General features: G+C 41.2%; 1 protein-coding gene across 1 annotated transcript in view; it reads left to right on the top strand.

The window, feature by feature from the left end:
* The first annotated feature begins 219 nt into the window (after nucleotides 1-219).
* prokr1a (prokineticin receptor 1a) overlaps nucleotides 220-8,615 on the top strand; it is a 21,722-nt gene continuing 13,326 nt past the window's right edge. Inside the window, exon 1 of the mRNA XM_050043806.1 lies at nucleotides 220-239. The gene's annotated coding sequence lies outside the window, so the exon portion shown is untranslated. The remainder of the gene's footprint in view (nucleotides 240-8,615) is intronic.

Below are 8,615 nucleotides of genomic sequence, written 5' to 3'. Positions count from 1 at the left end.
TTGAACCATCAAAGTAATTTCACTTGAGCTTCGTTTCAGCCGCATCGCTGAGGAGTTTAATTTGTAACAAAGCATTATATTTCATAAAACTCAGACATTTCTCATCACAGCACGAGGACATAATTTACTTTCTGAGTGTGCGCGCGGCTGTACGTGTTGAGCCGCTGGACGTCGTGAACGCGCCTCGCGGTCTGCTGTCAGTCGGTGGATCAGAGCGCGCGGAGGAGAAGCAGCTTCAGGTCTGTGTCACCAATTATTATTTTCTTTATTAAAATGTCACCTCAGAGCGCAGACAACACGTCTCTTCGTCTCTTAAATGATGTAGTTTACATTTATTATTAATGCAGCGTCTTCAGCACAGTGAAACATGAATGTCGGATTTTATATTTCACACATTCACCTGAAAACTTTCTGCTTATTGTGAATGTTTTGGGTTTAAACTGCCGCAAATACCGGATGTGAAATATCTTAAATGATTCAACACGTGCGTCCTGCAGAAATATTTAGTCTTATATTGTATATTAATATATCTGTGAGTTGTGCTGTTGCAGAGATCCTCACTGCTCCCATATGCTTCTCCTCATTGTTTGTTGTTTGTTTTTGTTTGTATGTTTTTTTAAATTCATATTTTTAATGGAAATAGTATCTCACTCCCTGATGAGGGTCCCTGAGGTGTGGTCTGGGGACCCCAACAGGTCCTGTAGAGAGTTCAAGGGGTCAAAAGTCCAAAAATGTTTCTTCTTCTTCTTCCTATTATTATTATTATTATTATTATTATTATATACTCTGCAAGCTGACACAATCAATGACACAATTTGATGCTGTAATTTTGACTCGTCATAACTGCTAAATTGAACAGATGTTCATAATAATGTACAATATCACTTACATTTATATTCATATTGTGGTGTGCTGGGGCTGAATTGGGGAGTTTCCCAGCATGCTGTGCAACGATGTGTTGGTAACTGTGTTTAAATGTGTGTTAAATCTCTCATGTGTTACCTGCTCTGCTGTGATTAATGTTCATGCATCTGACAGAAGTTGTTACAGTTAATGCTGCGTCATATTTGCACCATGGGTTAAGTTGTGCATGTAATTAGTGACGCCCTGCCTGTGTGCAGATATGAAGGTGAAGCATGAGGTGTGTTACTATTCTTAAGCACACTCACTGGTGCACAGATCATTATCTGAACTGAAGCTGCTGCTTGACAATATTTTGCACAGTGTTCAGTATCTTTAAACATGGTCACAGTGTGAATTAGCTGTCATATCAGAGAGCTGTGTTCTGATCGGGGTGGAGAAATATCTGAAGCAGAATTTTGATTAGACAACACATTGTTTAACCTGCTCCTGAAACCTGGCACCTCTTAGTCCACTTAGTGGGCTGGATTGGACCCTTTGGCGGGCCAATTCTGGCCCACGGGCCATAAGTTTGACACCCCTGATTTACAAATTGTATAAACTGGATGTACAGTTATGGATGAATATTTGTTTGGCTTGTTTACTGCTGCCTTTACAAGTCAAGACGCCAGTTTTCAAAGTAAAGTATCAGTAAAGGATCAGTTTTATTTTATTGTGTTGATACATTGAACTGTTTCTCATGTGTCCTTTCTCTCTAAGGTTTTAGAGAAAGTTGTTTTTGTAAAGTTACGGTCCTTTCTGGAAAACAACTCTGTTTTTGAAAAATTCCACTCTGGGTTCAGGTCTCGTCATAGCACTGAGTCTGCCTTGTTAAAGGTGCACAGTGATATTGTACTGTCTGGTGATGCCAAGTGCCCTGTTGTCTTAGTTCTGCTAGATCTCACAGCAGCCTTTGATACAGTGGACCATACAGTCCTCCTGTCACGCCTGAATCACTATGTTGGCTTTCGCGGCACTGTACTTGAGTGGTTTACGTCTTATTTGTCCAATAGAACCTTTTCTCCTCTATTCTCTCCATTGGCTTCCTGTCCATTTTAGAGTTGATTTTAAACTTTTAATGTTTGTTTTTAAAGCTCTCAACGGCCTTGCCCCATCCTGTTTATCTGAGATTTTAACTGTTGTGAGCATGGCAGGGCTTTGAGGTCATCCAACCAACTTTTGTTGGAAGTGCCCAGGTCTAAGTATAAACACTGGGGTGACCGAGCCTTTTCAGTTGCTGCACCCAGGCTCTGGAATGCGTTCCTCTGCGACATGCGTGCTATCTCTGACCTGGGCCTCAAAACTTAAAACTTATTTATTCAGGATGGCTTTTAATGCCCAGTAGTGTGGCAATACTTTTATTCTTTTTTATTCTTTTATTCTGTGTTTTAATTGTATGTTATATTCTGTAAAGCACTTTGGTTCACCTGTGGCTTGTTGTAAAGGGCTATATAAATAAAGTACATTTACATTTAAGGAATCTCTAAAAGTAAGATAAAGTGGACACACTTATTACTGTTATGTAGGCTAATAACAGACTGTTAATCATCAGTGCTGTATCGTAGGCAACTGGACTTGCTTGAGTGTCTTGAAGACGTTTCGCCTCTCATTCAAGAGGCTCCTTCAGGGCTGAGTCCAGTTGCCTACGATATAGCACTGATGATTACCATGACCTGGATGACCGAGAATCTTCACCGACAATAGACTGTTAAGACTGAATAACCATGATGATGTCTTCAATGTGCTTTTGTGTCTGACTAACAGACAGAAACCTTAAATCAGAGGTGTCAAACATACGACCCGTGGGCCAGAAATGGATCTGGGTCCAATCTAGGCTAAGGCTGCTTTCACACCTGCCCTGTTTGGTTCGGTTCAATGGAACTCAAGTCTGTTTGCCCCCTCAGTGCGGTTCGTTTGTGCAGGTGTGAACACACCAAAACAACTGGACCGAGACCTTCTTGAAGAGGTGGTCTCAGTCCGGTTCCAAAGGNGCCCTGTTTGGTTCGGTTCAATGGAACTCAAGTCTGTTTGCCCCCTCAGTGCGGTTCGTTTGGGCAGGTGTGAACACAGCAATCACACTCAGATGTGAACACACCAAAACAACTGGACTGAGACCTTCTTGAAGAGGTGGTCTCAGTCCGGTTCCAAAGGAACTCTGGTGCGGTTGGTTTGTGGTGAGAAGGTGTTCCGACCTGGATGTGAAGCAACTGCAGTCACATGACACATTGTTTGGGTTAAACATGAGCATGTTACAGTCCTGGAGGATTATTAATGTGCACCTCCTCCTGTACTGCCTTAATATGCACATTCAGCACATCCAATGCATCAAAACATTGTTTTCTAGTTGGAGCCGCGCCTCGTTTTCAAACTGTATGGTTTGACTAAAATGAACAATGACAGCAATATAGTCCACGATGAGCAGCGCTAAAATCAACCTGCGTAGTTGTCCCTCCATTGTGACATTAGAAAGTGTCACATTTATCTTGCAAGTGTACTCTTCTTCAACGTTTGCTTTACTTCCTGGATTTTTCCCACATGGAAATTCTGACCAATCAAGAGCAGCTTTCTCACACAAGGCATTTGATCTGGTCCTCTTGTAAATGCTGCCGTGAGAACACGAACCAACTCTAGGCAATTATACAACTTTGTGACAACATGAGTCCCTGATTCAGACCAGAGGAGACCACTCTAGGGCTGACAGCAGCCTGAGAGAGGTTTCAGGAGCTAAACAATGTGTTGCCTACTTCATGTAAAATTCTTCTTCAGATATTTCTCCACCCTGATCAGAATACAGCGCTCTGATATAATAATGAATGCTTACTGTGACCATGTTTAAAGATATTGAACACTGTGCAAAATATTGTCAAGCAGCAGCTTCAGTTCAGAAGAGTCTGTGTCAGGAACCGTGTGGATTAATGCACATGTAATGACGGTGAGACGTAGACGAGTGAATGTGGAAACACTGAGACATATTGTTGAAAATGCACTTATTCTTCTTAAGAACATCTCAGGCTGTTCATGTGTTTTGTAAAAGAATGAATGTCTACAGAATGTACTTGTAATTCTTTGCACAAAAGAAGGGAAAATACTGGGCTACAGTGCGACGGTGATGTTAGTGCGGCCCATCTGAGATCACATTGGGCTCTATGTGGCTGTATGAACTAAAATGAGTTTGACACCACTGCCTTGAATATTCAATTTACTGTCAGTAACGACAAAAAACCCTCACATATGAGAAGCTGCAGCCAGAGAATGTTTCAGCATATTATGTTTTAACAACTGCTAAAAGGAGTTATTACTTATCACAGTGGTTATCGACTGATCAGTTTAGCAGCTTTAAATGGAAGCAACGATATTGACAACAACATAAAATATGTAATCTCAGGTCAAACTGTTAAAGTAAACAGGAAACACGGAGGTGAAAGGCAGTGTGTGAGTGCAACAATAAATATTGAATGAGAGTAATGTGAGACAGGTGGAACCATCATAAAAACATGTACATATACATGCACACACATGTAATATATATCCGTTAACAGACTGCAGTAATTTCATATGGAAGCCCATTCATGCTGGGAAAATAGGTTAATGCACGAAAGGTTTAGATCAACACTAATCCTTCGTTTATAGATGAAGCTTTCCTCATGAGTTACATTTAATGAAGGAACACTTTGTTCCTTAAATACAACGTGGTGCACTGACCTACAGCAGGGAGCTGTGGCTGAGGACGGCGTGCTTGAGTCAGCATTTATTAAATATTAATTAAATGACCTGCTGTGTTGAAAGCAGAATTTATTTCACACCTTCTTTCTGCAGAGTTTCATTCACTGACTCTCACTGTCCTGTCATTGAGAAATTAAAAAAAACTTTATGTATGTTATCAAAGACAGTGGAGACACCTGTGAAGACGTCTGTGTGATGAAGCACCAGCTGATCTTTTGACTGACACACTTATCAAATTAAGATTCAACCGTGTGTGTATTTTGTGTGGAAGCCCATTCATGCCAAGAAAATAAAAACATGCATGAAAAATTAATGTTCTTCTACAATCATTAAAAATCAGTATAATCATTTGTTAATTATTTTGTTGTTTGTGTTGTAGTTTATTAATGAATTTTAAACAGTTTTTTCAAATGCAGCCTTTTTCGATCTATAATGATATAAAGTAATGGTAAAATTAGTAAACCCCCCAAAACTGAATTTTTAAAAGTTATTTTGTCAAGTCTTACTTGTTATTATTTAAAAACGTAGATGTAAATGAACAACTTAACATAGTTGAAGAACAGACGTATTTGTGCGTACTGATGCTGTTGCCCCACGGGGGATAAAAATACCCCCCCCCCCCCCCCCCCCGTATATCATAATACATTGTGATTATAATTTTAACATCAGGAGTCAAAATACTATAGTCAAAATGTCAACTTTTGAGATGTCACGCCGTCATAATTTTATCTCTTTTATTATTTCTTAAATAAAGTAATATTCCAACTCTTGCACAACGCTTTGTTAGTTTTGGACATTAAGGATGTCATATAAATTTACGCTCGTTACATGCACAGTGTCTCGCCATACTTTAACGTCGGCATGATACACGGCTGGTTGCCATTATACTTTAACGGTACGCGGTGGCGTCAGCGGGAAACACGGCGGGATAAGAACGAAAGTTAAGGCAGTGAAAGTCCAAGTAAAGTGGGTGGGTCCAACAAACAGCAACTTTCATCTGAGAGAGCAGTGTTCACGTCCTGTAAGATTCTAAAGCCAAACCCTGTTCTCTTTTCCTAAACCTAACCACGTGTGTTTGTTGCTTGAGGAAAAAAACATCAATTTGTGTTGTTGTACCAACATTGTGCTTTTATTTTGAAAGAGACTGTATGCAAACGTTAAATTTCCTGTGAAAACAGAAGTGTATTTTGAAAACAGACAATGCATGTAACAGGCTGAAGTTGACACGGCGTCCCAGAACGTCAACAACCAACACACCCAGGGTACCTTGGACGTCGTATGTGGACGTGGAAAGTCCATGAGCAAACGTGGACATGTGACGAGGTCACAGTGAGGATGAGTTGGTTTTCACAGGAAATGTACAGTTTCTGCTCTTTACATGCACACAGTCTTTTTCACAACAAGCGTACTACACAGGTGAAATACTTTGTTGTTAGGTCCCTTGCGTTGCTTAGCATTATGTGCGTGACATACGTGATGTGACACATCACCAGCGCAATATGCCGAATATACTAACACAATATGTTGTTATTAGAACAACTCAAATAACTTTTTGTTTCACACGGGGAAACGAACACTCAGGTAAAAGTACAGAGTTTGTTTGACCCACCCACCTCCCCTCACTCCCTCCTACCAACTCACTTGCTCTTTATACTACGGTGGTTGCCGGGGGCGTTACAAACTGCAGTGTGTATCGTACTGCTGCGAAGAGTGCCTCTGTGCGTTGGTGTCTCACGTCGACGTCCACTGACAAAGCGGCAGTGCTTGATAGGTTGAGTTGTTGCCCACTGCGTCAACAACTGCGGCTGCCTGGTGTGTATCATACCTCAGTGAAAGGTGCCTCCGTGCGTCGTTGACCCAGAGATCACTGACAAAACAACGGTATTTGATGAGTTGTGAGTGAGAACAGGTGCGTATACCAACACACTCTCACTCCGACCTCGTCACATGTCAACGTTTGGTCATTGACTCTCCGTGTTGAGACACGACGTCCAAGGTGCCCTGGGTGTGTTGGTTGTTGGCGTTCTGGGACGCCGTGTCAACTTCTGTTCACTTCATTGTCTGTTTTCAAAATACACTTCTGTTTTCACAGGAAATGTACAGTTTGCACACAGTCTCTTTCAAAATAAAAGCATTATGTCGGTACAACACCCTGAGTTGACGTTTTATTTCCTTCAACAACAAACACGTGGTTTGATTTAGGAAAAAGAACAGTGAAAGTTGGTGGTTGTTGGACCCATCCATCACCCGTCCCACTCACCCTCCTCGCTTTTCCAGTGACTTAACTTTTATTATTGTCCCACTGTGTTTCCCCCTGACGGCGTCGGGCGCTATTAAAGAATAACGGCGAACACTCGTGTATCAATCCAACGTGAAAGGGCGGCTTTTTCATTGGTGTCTGATGCCAGAAGTCGCTGACAAAATGTCAGATTTCCACGACTTCGGAGACCGGGTTGCATATTCTGAATTACGAGTCATAATTAAGAAATTAACAACATTTTTATCATCCCTAAATCATCTTCGTTTATTGATTCCTTTGGAATAAAAAGATTTCCACACTGTACGAGTGACGACGTTAAAGGATGAATTTATTTCACAGACTGGATAAAAGCTTCTGCTGCAAACACTGACTCCCAGTGCTTTATTAACTCAAGTACTACACTTTATTTCAGGTGCTTGTACTTTAATCGAGTCTCTGTTTGTGACACTTTCTGCTTCACTACATGTATCTGACTTTATAAATTAAATATTTTGCACACAAAACACATGAAGAGTTTTGTTATATATCACATTCCAACAGTTTCTTAAAGTTTAGCCCAATAATCAATTTACAGTTTGACAGAAAATTCACTTTACACTCTCCTGATTAAACTGACACACTTTTACTGAGGGAACTTTTTCAATGCAAGACATTTAATTGTAATGGAGTATTTTCTCAGTGTGGTATTAGTACCTTTACTGAAGTAATTAATCTGAAAACTTCCTCCAGCGCTGCTGACTCCTGCTGATCAGTGATGAGCTCTGATGCCGCCGACATCAAACAGTCTGATACAAAGCTCTTGTGTCGGAGCGGTAAACAGGAGGTTTTCAGACGTCAGAGCTGAGACGCAACATTCCTCAATCTGCGGACAAATCTAACAAGCAGACTATATGAGCACGGTAACCTAGCAACACCATCAGCCAAACGAAAACGAAACAAAAATGATGCATCAAAAAACTCAGACCCAACATTTCTGAAGTTACACTGAGCAGCCAAACAGCTGTCAGTATGTCAAACACTAAATCTAATGTGTGTACTGTATGTGTGTGAGAGGCCAGGGTTTACTCTGGCCTTCTCTCAGTGCATGCTGGGATAGGCTCCAGTGACCTGCCACCTTGTACAGGATATTAAAGCTCCAGTTATATCCTGTTGTTTTCTTACTGTGACTGACAAGACTCAAACCACCACTGAATGTATCTGTTAACATGTGTCAGCCACAGACGCCAGAACAAAATGTCAGCTTTGCATAATTTCTGCAAAACAGGACCATGTTACCGTTTCATGTGTATCATATCAAAGTTTCTTAAGTGACGTAGTACAAGAATTGACTTTGTCATCAGGAGGTGGAGGGGATGGTGGTCGGCGTGTAGGTGAGACGCCTGCCAAGCTGCAGATCACTGTTCAAGACCAACACACAACAAAACCAGTTGTGATTTAGTGAGTCGTTGCTGCTTCTCCAGGAGCTTTCAAGCCTCCAAATGTGGCTGTTTTGTTCCGACCTGTCACTGCTTTTACAGAGTGGATTGTGCCACAGCAGGAATAGTGCCCCCAAAACTGGGTCTCTTTAGCCAAAACATGATCTTTCCTAACCATAAGAAAGTGTTTGGGTTAGGGTTAGGGTCATCATTGACTGATGAATTGGCGCTGGTTATTTATATTATTGTGGCGTATTGATTATGAATACAGTCCATCTGATGCTGGTTTTGTTTCATCACTGTAGCCAGTATCTCAC

The sequence above is a fragment of the Epinephelus moara genome, chromosome 5 (genome assembly GCF_006386435.1).
Source record: "Epinephelus moara isolate mb chromosome 5, YSFRI_EMoa_1.0, whole genome shotgun sequence".
Classification (NCBI taxonomy): domain Eukaryota; kingdom Metazoa; phylum Chordata; class Actinopteri; order Perciformes; family Serranidae; genus Epinephelus; species Epinephelus moara.
This window is presented reverse-complemented; position numbering and strand designations above follow the sequence as displayed.